The 14,449-nt window shown below is 45.2% G+C and overlaps 1 protein-coding gene across 1 annotated transcript in view; it reads right to left on the bottom strand.

Annotated features, from left to right (window-relative positions):
* SUSD2 (sushi domain containing 2) overlaps positions 1-14,004 on the bottom strand; it is a 158,816-nt gene extending 144,812 nt beyond the window's left edge. The window contains exons 1-2 of the mRNA XM_039384179.1: positions 13,851-14,004; positions 11,793-11,962 (exon numbers count right to left, since the gene is read on the bottom strand). The gene's annotated coding sequence lies outside the window, so the exon portion shown is untranslated. The remainder of the gene's footprint in view (positions 1-11,792; positions 11,963-13,850) is intronic.
* Between the last annotated feature and the right edge of the window lie 445 nt (positions 14,005-14,449).

Here is a 14,449-nt window from a genome sequence, read left to right as displayed (position 1 = left end):
ACACACGCACACAAAAAAAAAAAAAAAGGAAAAAAATGAAAAGAAAAAGAAACAAAATGTTCTTGCAACATCTGCATAAGACATCACAGCCAACAGCTGCTATTGGTTTAGGAGAGAAGACAGAGAACGTTGCCCACCAATTCTTGGCCCCCTTGACTTTGTTGGCGTGACCTTGTGGAAAGCTATGGCTTATTTCAAGCCTCCCGTGACTGTGGTGGTAAAAATTCACAGCCAGTAGAATCATCCCTTCTGAAATGACTAAGGTTTACACTTGTGTTTTTGTTTTTTTCATTTGTTGGTTTTTGTTTTTGGTTTTTTTTCCACTCAAACCAGTATAGTCTCTATGCGTAAGGTTTACCAAACCTCACGTTTTGTCTTTTTTAAAAAGAAAAAACAAACAATTTTTTAAAGTTTCGACCAAAAAAGAAAAAAAAAAAAAGAAAAAAAGTGAGCATGTTTGACTAAAACAAAGAAATATAAGCTTCATTTTCTATTGGGGTTTTTTGGTTTTTTGTTTGTTTGTTTTTTGTTTTTCTTTTTTTTTTTTTTTTTTTTTTTTTTTGTTAAGGTAGACTAGTCCATGAGAAGTTTTTGGGTCAGTTGAATGAACATAGGAAACTGGAATCCAGGCTCCAAGCAATAGACAACCCGAAGGCACTGAGCCTTGGCCAGGTGTCACGTTACAGGGAACACGCTCACCCCTCTCCACCCGCTCCAGCTTCTCCCAGTGCCATTGTCCGCCTGCTCCGGGGCGCCTGCAAGCCCTGGAGTGTGAGAGGGGAGCATGGACTTTTGGTTTTTTCTAATTGTGCTGAGATGCACTGTTTTCTTTGGGGGGGGGTTAGGTGAGGTTTTAGTGTCTTTAGCACTTCCACATTTTGAATATATGTTGAATTGTTTTCTCCTCGATTCCTTGCTAACCCCCCACCCCGAGAATGTCCCTGAAATAATCTCTGGGGAAGACAGGGAAGGCCTTGCCATCTACCTTTTTCTCAAAGCAAGTCTCAGCAGAGCCCAGGCACAGCTGTGCAAGATGAGTTCCTCGGCACTTCCACCCTGCCTTTGCCGCCCCTGCAGCCCCAAGGCCGGGCTGCCCCGGGCGCCGCCTGCCCAAGGACCCGGCAGGGCCAGAGTTCCCAAACAGTGCTGGGCTCCCTCAGAGAGAAGGGCACGGCCAGGGATGAGCCCCGTCCCCAGCTGCGGGTTTTGGATGCGGGTTTCCCATTCCCTTGTGGCCCTGCAGTGCCCCAGCGCTGGGGACGGCGGGTGGGTGCCTGGCAGGAGCCACCCTTGGGACAACAGGATGGAGCCGAGCCCGGGAGCAGCCCAAGGCTCCTCAGCAGACAAAGCCCCTGCTCCCCCTCTCTTAATTCCATTTTTACAAGATGTGTGTGGGTGATGTAGCTTCTCCCCCCCACCCAGGCCCCTTCTTCATTTGTTTCTTAGGCCTTGAGAATCACGTTGAAGTTTCAGGACCCAATGCTATTTTTTAAAAACTTTTTTTCGGAGCGTCTTTTTTTTTTTTTTTTTTTTTTTTAAACTTTATCCCCTCCCCAGCACTTAAACAATACGACATAAAGTCTGTGTACAGCAAGAGTATTGTACAAAAGGAAATTTTGTTCTTTTTTCAAATAGCTGTGTAAAGTTGTGTTCCATAGATTTGAGTATAAACAACATTTTCCAAATTGTGACAGTAATAACGAATAACTAATAATACTCAAAACTTCAGGGACTGTTTCAGGCCTGCTCGGGGCCTAAACACTCAACTGCATTTGTACGACATAGTATTGTATCAGACATTTTTCTGTATTTTAATGAGAAAGCAAAACACTAGTTTCATATTTAAGATTTTAAGAGTTTTAGGGTGGGGGGGAGGGAGTTGCATTTTTGGTTTTTATTTTATTTTATTTTAATTTTTTTTTTAAATACACAAAGAGCCTCAAGAGGAATAAAACAATTTAAAAACAAACAAAAAAAAGAAAAAAAAAGAAAAAAAAAGAGGCCAGGCAGCTTAAGTATATGCTTTAGTCACTTAGTTCCAGAATGTTTTCGGAATAACAGGAAAAAAAAAGATAAAATAGCAAAAGTTGTATAAAAGAATAAAGAAGCTCATACCCAAATTCACAAAACTATTTTTTAAACCAAAGCACATTTGAATGAGTATGGAACCTCACTTGGCTCAGAAAAGTACTAATATATTTATCTCATTGTTTACATAAACTTTTACAGTTTCAGACCTCAACAGATCTAGGGGCCAGTCAAAATTAATCTTTACTTTTTCCATTGGTTTGTCTCTGAAGGCTACACAGTGTCCCCCAGCTTGGGAGGGGAGATCTGTGTCCCAGCCTGCATTCCAGCACTGCTCGGGGAGGGTGGGGAACAGGGTGGGCAATGACAAATATGGCACGGAGAACTTTTTTTTTTTATTCAACCCATGAGAGATGTTGCTGGGACTGAGACCCAGGCACTGTTGTAGAGGCATTCCAGCCTCCCTCTTCCTTAGAGGAGTCTGAGGGCACTGAGAGGGTAAAGAGAGATGCAAGAAGCTCTAGAGACAGAAAAGGATGTTGTTAGAGGATGGTGGGAGCTGCTGTACCCAGCACATCTCCTTCACTTTAGCCATGCAGAGCTGGGCTGTTTTCCAGTCCTTTACTGCAAAACTTCCAAAAACAAATTCTTGGCAAAAAACCCCAAAGGCCCAGCTCTGTGCATTCGGGGGAGTTAGCAGGAGCCACAAAGATCACAGAAGACACCAAAGAGCTCTTGACACGCAGCTTCTGTGAGGCTTTGGGGCTGCTGCCATGAGGAGCACGCACAGCCCTGCCGCCCGTGCCCAGCCCGGCTCGGGGAGCTTTCGGGGCCGGTGCGAGGGCAGAGCGCGGGCACCGAGCGGCTCCTCCTGCCAGGGCTGTGCTGCTCCGACCCCCAGAGCCACGTTAACTAACCAGCTGGACCCATTCACTCCAGACCTTACAGTTATGTGCAAAGAGCCCAACCAAAACTCCTACGGCCACCTAGGTGGAAGTCTAAGCCTGGTCTGCATGGTAGGACAGTTTAAAGGTGACCAATGAAGGTGGTTTGCTAAAATACTGCTGAAGCCAAAAAAAAAAAAAGGTTTAAGAAAGCTCCCCGTGATTAGTCTTGACCCTTTGTAGCTTTTACCTTCTACACCAAAGCCACCTCAAACATTTGAGGGGGGGCTGATGGAAAATGAAATATTAATTTTGCCTGGTCTTAATATCTAACAAAGATGGTGCAAACACTATTTGACAGTGTTGTTTTTGTATCAATATGTATGTGCAGTAATGAATGTATTTATTTCTCAGATTCTGTATGCACAGTTTTGCAATGTAATTCAGAAAGTTGCAAACACAAAGATGTGTCCGCAGGGTCTTCTCTACAGGATTTCAAAAAAATGAAAAAAAAATATATTAAAAAAAAAAAAAAAGAATCTCAGAGACTCTCAGCATAGCCATAAACCATAACCTGTGAAGACAATACAAAGACTGGACTTTTGTAGCTTTGCATAGAAGAGGAATTTATGTTTTTGCTGTATTTAAATGTTTCAATTTACAGTGTCACTCTTTTACGATTCCTGTTTTGGTTTTTGTTTTTGTTTTCCTCTCTCTCGTGTGTGTGGAAAGCATTGTTTTCAAGCAGTGCAGGTTCAAAGTCTGGGTTAGCAGTATTTTACCGTGTCGCTTCAGTTCTGAAAAGCAGGAGTTTGGGTCTTGACCAGAGAAACATCCAGTGCACTTAGTGAAACAAATGAAAGCTGAGGTGACTGCTGGCAAAATCCGGAGAAGGTGAAAGTCATTAGAGGAACAGTTGTGTGCTTCTGAGTGCAGCCTGTGACTGAGACAAGTCTGTGTCCTGCCTGAAGAACAGGATGTAGCTCTGGAGTGAAGCCCCCTCATCCCTCTGTGGTAGCAATAAGGGATCTCAGAGGTGGGAGTCGAGGCCCAGGATGGGCAGAGGAAGCTCTGTGCCAAACCCAACAGCCTCTGTGCCATCTTGTGATGGGCCTTGCTGAGGATCCTGAAGCACCAGGTTCCCCACAGCCCCACAGGGGGAAAGCTGTCCTTTTTGCAAAGCCTCCTGTTTCAGTACTGGTGGAGTGAGCACCTCCTACAGCCTTAAAAATTAGCAAGAAGAAATGTTGCTGGATGTTTGCTGATTTCTGGATATTTGCCAAATTCAGAAACCTTTCCATTCAGCAGTGCTGGAATTGAGGGAAAAGCAAGTGAAAAATAGAGAGACAGAACCTCCCTACATTTTAAGTGGGTTTAAGAGGCTCCAGGTAGCAAACTGAGCTGTCCCCAGACAGCAGAAATGCTCATCACTGAGATGGCACGTTTGAAGAAACATTTGTTTAAGCAAGAATTTAAAATCTAAATGAGCTCCGAGCTGTAATTCTGCAATAGTTAAACAGACTTCTGCCATTTTTTCCTTAGTTTTTGTTTAAATAATTATTTGCTCAACATCACTAAAGTCTCTCCATTTACTGTAAAATCCTTTCTTTCTATAAGCTTACCCTTGCACTCCAGAACTGGCCATATTCTTGAAAAAGAAGATTTGGGTGTTGCTTTCAATAGCTGAAAGTGGCTTGTTGCAATACTTTGTCCCATGGTACTTCATGGTCCTGACTTTAGTGCAGGAGACAAGCAGGCAAAAGGAGTAGCTGTTTCTCAGCCCCTTTCCACTCCTCGTATTTTGCATTTCTTCAGAGTAGGGTAAGAAATTTCACCTTTGATGATTTCCCATTAGACTCACTAAATTTGCTGCTTTCCTTGTAAAAGTAAAATATTTGGGACCCTTGGGAGGCAATTCCAGCTCTGCTGTAAGGCTCCTAGAGCTGGTCCTCCAAGTCAGGATGGCTTCTTCATTTCAGCCCTAGTTTATCTGCCACAACAAAATTCCTATTTATTCTAATTTCCTTTTTCTAACTAACAACTCGAAGATCCTGAAACAGAAGTTTAGAGATAGAAATGCATTTTTGTTCAGTTGTCTCCTATTGCCATCTTCTTCTTCCCTCCCTTCCCTAGTTTTCCTAAGCATTTTGAAGGCCAGCATTGAGCAGAGGGATCAGTGGTTTTTGGACAGTCCCTCTGGCTTGCAGTGGGGCAAGAACACTTTATGAGACATTTGTTGGCAGTTGGGGGACCCACTTCACAGCACTGGCTTTCCCTGAGGAGTGGGATGTGTTTTAAACTTTCTCTGTCACAAGCTGCCCACCGAAGCACCTGGCCCAGCTGTTCCTCTAACCTTCCACAGGACTTTTGACTGGCTGGGGATAACTTTTCTGTGAGGAGAGGATCTTGTTCTGGCTGGCTGGATATTCTTCCCTGTTTTATTTTAAAATTTTAAATACAACTGAAAAAGGGATGTTGCATCTCCTTTTTTTTTTTTTTTTTTTTTTTTTTAATTTTAAGCCTTAACTATCAGTCAGTCTGGGAGCCCTGGATGTTTCCTGGGGAGGGGGAGAGGAGGGAAGGGCAAGGGAAAGGCCGACATTCCTGCTGCAATGTTCTGTTCATTTCCTTCAAGAGCTTGAATTCAGGTCAGAGCCACACATAGTTGTGGCTTCAACTCAAGTGTCATATAAAAAGATACAGAAATTATAATATGATCTCAGCATTCAGAAATTTGCAGTCTTAATGTACAGTGATGAGAAACTGTTATTTTATGATCTTTTCATTAAAAGCTTGATTGAAAAATTACATCTTTTGCTCTAGAGTTCACCTTGTTCCTATACCTTGACTCTCTCTCTGTTTTTTCCTCCTCCATTCAGGGATCTGAACCAGCTACTTCACAAAGCAAACCCTCCCACACAAACACGGCCTAAAGAGGCACTCACAACCTCCCATTTTATCCCCTTGCACTTGGCTCATAAGCCAAAATCTGATGCTCATCAGAATCTGGAGGAATCATAATTTCACCTTTTTTTGTTGTGACCCTGAGCAAGCTGAGGCTGATTTTGAAAAGTTCCCCCTGCTTTCTCCTAACCAGAGTATGAAAGCAGCCAACAGTAGATGGTAGATGGACCTGCCAATGCATAAATCCTCCCAGTCTGTTTGGGCTCTAAGTGTAACTCTGAGGAGCAGTGAAGCAGCTGAGGCAGAAAAGATTCCTAAAATAAATAATAGTTCTCCATCCACCTGTGGTGCAGGTAAAAAGGGGAAATGCTTCCAGGGAAGTAATGACAAAAGCACCCACTGCAGATTTCAACCTCCCAGATGCTAAGATTCAGACACTTTTCCCTGGGCAGGTGAAGTGTGACCCTAGCAAAATTAATTCGCATTTCCTTAGCCTGGGTTCTTGAGGGTGTTTTCTGGTTCCTAGACCAGCTTTTTGGATCTGAGGATCCTTCAGTAAAATAACTATTTAACTGAAACAAATGAAGCATCTTCACCATACTGCAAGAGCCAAGCCTAGTATTTTGCAGCACTTCCTTTGTCCCACTACTCATCACCTGGGTTTTGTCTCCCAGAGGCTGGTGGAATGCTGCAATACACAGCAGAGCAGCCCTGCTGTTGAATTCATATATTGCCTTTTTCTTCCTCCTTTTTTTTTTTTTTCTTTAAACACAATGCTGACTATATTTTAAAATGACTGACTGAAAGAGCTTCAAGTTTAGTCAGTTTTCTGACAGGTTGCAAAGTCAGCAGCACTGGCAAGAAAATCATTTTTATTTGTCCTTGGAGATGTGTTTTACCCAGCAAGGTTAAAGAGAAGGACAAAAATGAACAGAAAAACAGATGAAGAGCTACACAAAACCAGAGGCTGTTTTCAACAGCTCAGATGTGGTAATGAGCCTGCACTCTTCTCCCAGCTACCAGTGACTTTCCTTTTCCTTTTTCTGCCCTTTTATTTCTAATTCCTTCTGGAAGTTTTTGCTTCCTGGCACCCATTTCTCTGTGGCCTAAGTGGTTTCCAGCATAGTTAATAGATTGCATGTTCTATTTTACTTTCTTTGCCGTGGTCAGGTCCTTTTCATCTCATAAGATCCTGTAACAGCTACACAAAACTCTTCATATAATAACTCACAACTGAACTGCAGCTGCCTCTGCGGTGGAACACTGAAATCTGTACAACTGAAGTGCAGAGTGCAGGATGTAAAGGACACCAGATATGTCTGGAATGCCTGGGAATTTGTACTTTCTTCCCTCTGCTTTCATTACCCTCATTTATTGGTAGGTCTTCTTTTCTCCCAAACCCACACTTGCTTTCTTTCTCTCCGCTACCCTTCTCCCTCTTGGAGAGCAGATATTGGGTCAAACCTTTGAATGATAGGTTTGGTTTTTGCTTTTCTGCAGGAAATATTTCATCAAAATTGGAACTTTTCCATGGGAACAATTTTTTTTTTGTAATGAAATTTTGTTTCAGCCACTATTGAGGTCCCATTTGGACCCTGCTGAGTAGATACAGATGGAGAATATTTGTTTGTTTCATGAGAACTCTCATGACTGATACCACTATAAGAAGTTAAAAGGGGAGGATGAATTTTTATAAAGAATAATTTCAGATCAGTAAAAGCCAAAAGACCATCACCTCGCTTTGCAAATTATTTCTAAAATATGCCGTCATCCTGTGTTGTACTGATGATAAACTGAAGCACTGGAGGTTTTATCTGCAAGTAATGCTACATTTTCAACAGGTCTAATAATGCTGAAGCTGTTACCAGCTATTAATTTTGTGCATCTATCTGGGTTTTGTTTGTCTGGATGTCTTACAAAGTTGTCCAGGTTTAAGCAAATTGATTTTGTGTGCACTTGTGCAAAGCCTGCTGTGTACCAAGTTTAGTGTGACCTGGCTTAAATCAGTAATAGCTAAAGCAGGTGCATTTGCCTCAGCAAAATGCATGTTCTTTGTCTTGTTCTTTTCCTGTGCTGTGGGAGCAGCTCCTGCAGCCTCCTGTGAGCTGCACCTTGAGAATCAAACTGAAGGAGAGGTTGGCTGCTGTCAGCAGAGCCTTAAGTCCCTCACTCCTTCCACGTGGTGTGTGTGTGGTGTTTAGCTCCCAACACAGAACTATAAATACTCCCAAGTTTGCTATTTGGACCAAAATTGCTTCCCTCTACACCTCGCCTGGGCACTGCTCTTGCCTAAATTCTGCAGTTTCCTCCCTGCTACAGGTCACCGTAGCCACATCTTCCTTCTTTCCCTTTATGGGCTCTGTAGCAGTGATCAGTTTGGGGTTTGCTTTTTCCCTCTGTAGTTGTGCTGCCCTAGTGATGAACACTGTTGGAAGCTGCTGCAGAGCAAGGGCTGGATCCACGTTTGAGCTCGGTAGGCTGAGCCAGTTGTAAGGAAGCACAATCCCCCTGCAGTTACAGCACATCCACAGCTCCAATACCACTGAGTGAAAAACATTCATCATACTGTCTTCTGCTGGTCCAGGTGCTGAGAAGAGAGGCCAATGTAGCTGGCATGTATCAGCCTAGGACATGATTGATGGTCCTGTCTACTTCATTTGCTTTCTGCCTTCTCACCATTTTGCCCCTTACTTTAGTTTCTTGCTTAGTTACTGAGAGCACTGGGAGAGATGTTGCAGGGCTCTCTCAGCAGGAGAGGGTAATTTTTTTGATAATTTGGCTCTGAAGAAAAGGCCTAATTCCCCCTCTCTGTTCTTGTCCATCCTCTCCTTCTTGTACACAATAATTAGATTTAAAAAAACCCAGAGAATCCCGCACCTCCTGCCTCTGGATCCAGATGCAGCTGGTTAGTTTACTTTTCATTAGGGATTTTGAATTTGATAAAAGTCAAGAACTCTTCCAGAAGCCTTGCTTGAAGCAAGCACCATTTAAGGCTAGTGAAATCAGGACACAGCTTTCCCTTGATTTTAGAAGATGGCAGTGGCAGAGCAGATTCCAGCCTTAAGATTTTTTGCTCAGCCTCCCTGCACAATTGCTGGGGATTCGGAGGCAGGAACCTGGCCAGACAACATAACCACATCCCCTGGCTGTGGCTGCACGGGGAGCACTTTATGAGCATCAGGCAGAACTGAGCTCCACACCTGGGCTGGTGCTGCTGCTCTGCAGCCCTGCAGAGCTCTGTGCCTTTGCAGTCAGGGGCCTGGCCCTTCAAACGCCAGCTGGGACTGGCCAGACAGACCTGACTGCAGGACAGTGGAGGGGGCAGCATCACCAGATGTCACTTATCAGCCTCCCAAGCATCTGTAAAACTAAGCTCTGGGTTTCCAGCCTTGTCACCAGAGGCTCTCGCTACCCCTATCACTGGGCAGCAGCCTCCTGCCAACTGCAGCTGGTCCCCTTGCCACAACAGCATCCAAAGGCCAGCCAGGGAAGATTGCACAACTAGGCCTTGATCTGTATTTTCCACTGCTCAGCCAGCAAACCCCTCCTTTTTTCCAGCACAGCTGTTTTCCATCTTTGCTCAGGAAACATGCCCTGTTTTTGATTCCTGGGTCTTGCTTTATGAAGCAATCATGGGCAGGCTGTCTGGGTGGAACGGGTCACGGAGTGGTGGTGGGATAACTCTGGATTCTGAACGCCAACACAGAACAAAGGGGAGCTTTGCCAAGGCTCAGGTGAGCCTGGGGTCAGCACACAGACAGGCTACTGACGTAAGCACGAACGCAGGGCTTGCTTTCTCTGAGCTGTGGTGTTTGAAATCCCCCCTCCCTTTTCCTCTCCTGCCTGCTTGCCACAGCCTTTTCCTGGTGAAATCCACATTTCACTAACAACGGCGGGTGGATGGCTGATGGTGTCACTTTTTTTGCCACATCTTACACACACAAAACTCCTGGACCAAAGGTGGCTGTCCCTTCATAAGCCACCAGCCTGTACAGCTTGGTTCACAAGCTGCCAGTCTGTCCTATTCAAGTAATTTTGGGTGAAGTATCAGTACACACAGCTGCTGTTGGTAATGTGTAGCCCTGCTGTTAAAGACACAGCCCACAGTGCAAGCAGAGGGTGGTGGGGTGGCAGACAGGGCTGGAAGCCCAGGATACAGTGCAGACCCGGATGTGGTCCACTCAGGAACACCAGCAGCCAGAAACACCCTGGCATTGCACTTCTTGGCTCTCTCCCCAAAACTCTGGAAATTAGCCAGCTCCCTGGCCATACTGACCTGGAAGTTAGCTAGCTTCCTCAAGGGTTAAGGCATTAATGTTAACACCAACTATATTAACTAAAAATAATATGTGTGCAAAAACGTCTGAGTTACAGCTGTTACAGGAGTCCTACCTTGGCTTTTCTGAGTCCTTCACATGTGATGTGTGGTCCTTTCCAGCAAAGGCCTATGAAATGTCTTTCAGGCTGAAGTGGGTGGAAGGGGCATTTATGATGGACAGACCTGGAGCGTGCTCTGGAGCAGGCTTTGACATCACCAAGGGCAGAACAAATGGTGGAGGACACTGACCACTTTTATTTTCTTTTTCCCCTTGAGGGGCTGAGCTAAAAACTAGCAGGGCATGGTCATCAAACTGCCTGGCTGTGCCTCTAGGTAGAGGAAACACACAGAAAAAAAAAAAAGGGAAGCAGAGTTGCAGCTCTGTTTCTTTTACAAATTTACATCCATCAGTTCCTGGCCACTCCAACTGATTTAAGAGTGTCCACACAAAGGACTTATTGCCATTTGAGGAAGTATTCAAAAATCACTTAATTGAATCATTGCTGTCATCACACGAGCCACAGCCTGCAGCAGCAGCAGTTCACATGTGGGCAGTAATAGGGAATCTTCCACTACAGCTACTTCTTTGCTTTTAGTGGGAGTCTTTGTTCCAGGGCTGGGGGTGCAGGTGGGAACTGGAGGAGGGGAAGGAAAGCCAGCAGGCTGGGATGTCTCTGCAGTGCATTGCACACCTACCCAATGGGCAGAGGGAGCTGGCTCTTCCAGTCTCAGGACTCAGACCATGCAATGGCAGTTTGGGATGTGTACAAACACTGGCAGCAGGGAGAGATGTCAGTCCTTGCTGTAAGCTCAGCCCCAGCCTGGCTTCAAGCCATTCCTCGCAGTGGTGAGGTGTCAATATGCCAGGGCTTGTCACACTCTCACAGTGCCCTCTACCCCTCCTCACAGGGTCTGTGAGGTTCCTCCTGGGCTTTGCTTTATATGTGTACACAACACAGTCTATGTTGTCCTGCCTCCTGCCCTTGAAAGCAAAGGTCAGAGGGATCTCCATTATTTTAAAGAGCATTTAGCTTAATCTTCTGAGCTCCTTACAAGATGGGTATCTTTCAAACCTCCTGACCACTGTGAATGTTTTCTACAGAGGCATATTAACTTCCCTTGGTTTGACTGGAGTGCCTGCCTACTCTCATTACACTGTTGTCCTGCACAGTACTGTTCTACAAGCTATCATACTACAGAAGACCTGTGACTACAAAATCCAGACCCATTCCTGGTCCACAGCAAAACTGTAATACAAGTAAAACAACAATTTTCAGATGGAAAGGTAGCCCAGTAGTGGCTCGTGCATGGTCTTGGGGGCACATCCTCCCAGCAGCATGGCCCTTTCACACCCTAGGAACCAGTGAAGCAACATTCTTGAGCAACAAAGGGAAGCATGACACAGTGGCACATAAAATGAACTTGTTAAACTTCTTCCACTCCATATTATTTCTGCTGGGCTCTGATTAACCTTATCTCCAATGCCAGTACCTTGCCTTTACCTTCATCCCCATTCATTTTTACATTTTCTTTTGCACAAAGCACAGTTAAGGAAGCTTAGGGAAAAGAAAGACTTGCTTTGTTTTGATGCCAAAGGCAAATGTTTTTCTTTTTTCCCCTCTTTCATTTTATTTTAATCTAAACAAGAGATGACATACCTTTTCAAAAGCAGCTTTCCTGGAGTGGCTTGTGTCCTGAAAACATAGACAAGTGTAAGTTCCAGTGCTTGTGAGCAGCTGTAGATCAGTCTGTAGATGTTTTGGCTGCACTCGGGGAGGTGGGAGGTAGAAGGTGGGCTGGATTCCATGCTCAGTGGCTTCAGTCTTCCCTAGAAATGACAATACATGAAAGCATCAGCATCTTGAACAGCCTCCCTCAACATCTCAGTAGTTGACTCTACTGAGATATTCAGAGAGGTCAAAAAAGGACTCTACTGAGATATTGACAACAGGTCTCAAATCATGCAGTGTACCAGTAAAGGTAAGAAATCTCTTAATACTGCAAGAACAAAAGTGCCAGAAGCACAAATCAAATCAAATAAACAGACCTAGTTCTGAAAGTTTTGGTAGTGGCTGGTTCTACCTGCCCTCATTAAGCCTGGAGAAAAAACAGAATTAAAGTGCATTTCTTTTACATGAAGCAAAATGTGGCACTGTCAGCTGCTGGAGAGCACTAAGTTCTTCAGCCAGGGAGGATCTGTGAACACATACAAAAATATTTGCGAGCAAACTATGAAGCCTGTGACAAAAGCCAGAGAGGTTTAAGCTGTGCTGCTCTTCACAGAAGGCCTCTTCTGAGCAGAACTAGGTAACATCCCAACTCAACCATAACTGCCCGTGTCACTTGAAGCTGATGGAATTGAACCTGGGAGGGAAACCATGCAGTGGGAGGGAGCCTTTGATCACTCATTTAGCCTATAGTTCCTTGGCACCTGCTACAGCCAAAGCACTCCACCAGGCAGCCAAGGGGATGGCTATTTTAGAAGTGTGCACAGCAATAAGGAGAGTCAGCAAAGCCATGTCAGGTTGCTCTAGACCCTCATCCAATTGAGGTCTGAAAATCTCCAAAGATGGAGCTTTTGTACAGTTCTTGGGCTACCTGTGCCAGTGCTTAACCCACTCTGCTGTGAAATCCTTCTCTAGGTGGAGGAGTTTGTCTAAAATGCCACCATTATACTTTGCTCCCTAACCTGATGTGTGGAGACTCCAGGCCATCAGGAAAATCTCACAGTCGTAGAACCACAAAGGGAGCCTGCAATGCAGTTATGCACTGGAACACAGGCGGGAAGGGCCAGGGGTCTGGAGATGACAAAAGGCAGGTAACTGGCTGGACCTTGTCTTTGTTTCCCAAGGCCTGTGCCAAGTGTGCTGCCAATCACGTGTGCCACAAACATTAGGTAACAGTCTGGAAAAGCCCTCCCTCCAGAGGCATGATCTGTGTTCTGGTCTCTGCTGCTGTGCAGCCACTCAGCTCTTCTTCCTCTTCCTTAGCTTTGTGAACCTGGGACTGTAGAGGAGTCAGCCCAGGTAAGGGCTGTAAGGAGCAGCCATCCTCCTGCTCAGGTCTCCAGCGTGGTGTGCAGTGGCTCTGTGCAGTGCTGAAGGCAGAAGCAGGGCACAGATGCTGAGCAGCAGGTATGGTACAGCACAGAGAGAGGGGGCCTGAGGGGAGTCACAATGCTGAAAGCAACAGTTGCCCCTCTTTATCTCCTGGGCAAGCTGAGCCTCCATGACTTTATGTGCTTTTACAATTTAAGGTACAGGGAAATCCACATTTAGAAAGTGGCAATAGGAGAAATTCAGCTAATACCACCCTATCTGCATCCACTCTGCTTAAAGAGTACAGGGGGCCTTGCTTTCCTCTGACAAATGGGTGAAGGGAGAGGCCAGGAACTGTATTCAGTTTATTCTCCTGCTTTGAAAGGCTTAGTTATAGTAGGGCTGAGAGCCAAATGCAACTCTGTCTTGAGCCGCTCCTTCTCCTCCCCCACTAAAGAATGATCTTTAAGCTCTGGACCCTCATCTCCACCCAAAATGACTGCCCTGATTTATTTTATGCTTTTTTGTTGTTTCCTTTTAAATCACTCCTAAGTTAAGCTTTTGTTTGCCAAGTTTTCAGCCCGGAGCAAATTTTTGCACTCGAATTATAACCTCCTCTCCTTCCCCTTGAAAAAGAGGCGTTTTTCTGGATATGCTGCTGTCCCACCCATTACTCACCTTGCTGCTGGGAGGCAGGGGAGATGGCAATCTTTTTAAATATCAGCATCTCAAAGTTCAGTGTCACAGGCATGGGCACACATCTGGTTAAACCATTTCCCTCATATCTTGGCTCAAAATCCTTGGCTGAGACATCTCATGGCAGTAGATGTGTCCAGGGAGCTGAGAGGAAGGGAAGAAAGGACACAAAGTGGTTAGGTTTCTCAGAAAGGGAATGGCTGTGGGCTGGAATATAAAGAAATGCCAGGAGCAGACAGTCTGCTCTCTCAGCACGTTACAGGGCTCTGGCTCTTCGGGGCAGAGTGACGCTCACCCACACTCGGGAAGGCTCCTCTGAAGCAGAGGTGCAGAAAGCAGGACACTGCTGAGGGCAGTACCTTCCTCTGAAGGGGCAAATGGGAGATGGGCTGGAAAGGTGCTCTGACCTGGAGCCTGAGAGGGACTTGGAATCTTCTTTTCCTCAGGGATTTTGGTTTCCCAACTCAGAACCCAGTGAAAGCCTGAAAATCCCTGCTCAGCTGCCAGTGAATTCCCAATGCTGATTTTGAAGCCAGGAAAGTTCTAGAGAAGATGTTTTAAAGCAAGTAACTTCATCTACC

Source organism: Pipra filicauda, unplaced genomic scaffold (assembly GCF_003945595.2).
Source record: "Pipra filicauda isolate LSUMZ 115617 unplaced genomic scaffold, ASM394559v2 scaffold33_size4404698_pilon, whole genome shotgun sequence".
Lineage (NCBI taxonomy): Eukaryota > Metazoa > Chordata > Aves > Passeriformes > Pipridae > Pipra > Pipra filicauda.
Note: the sequence above shows the minus strand (reverse complement) of the source record. Positions and strands in the feature narration are given on the sequence as shown.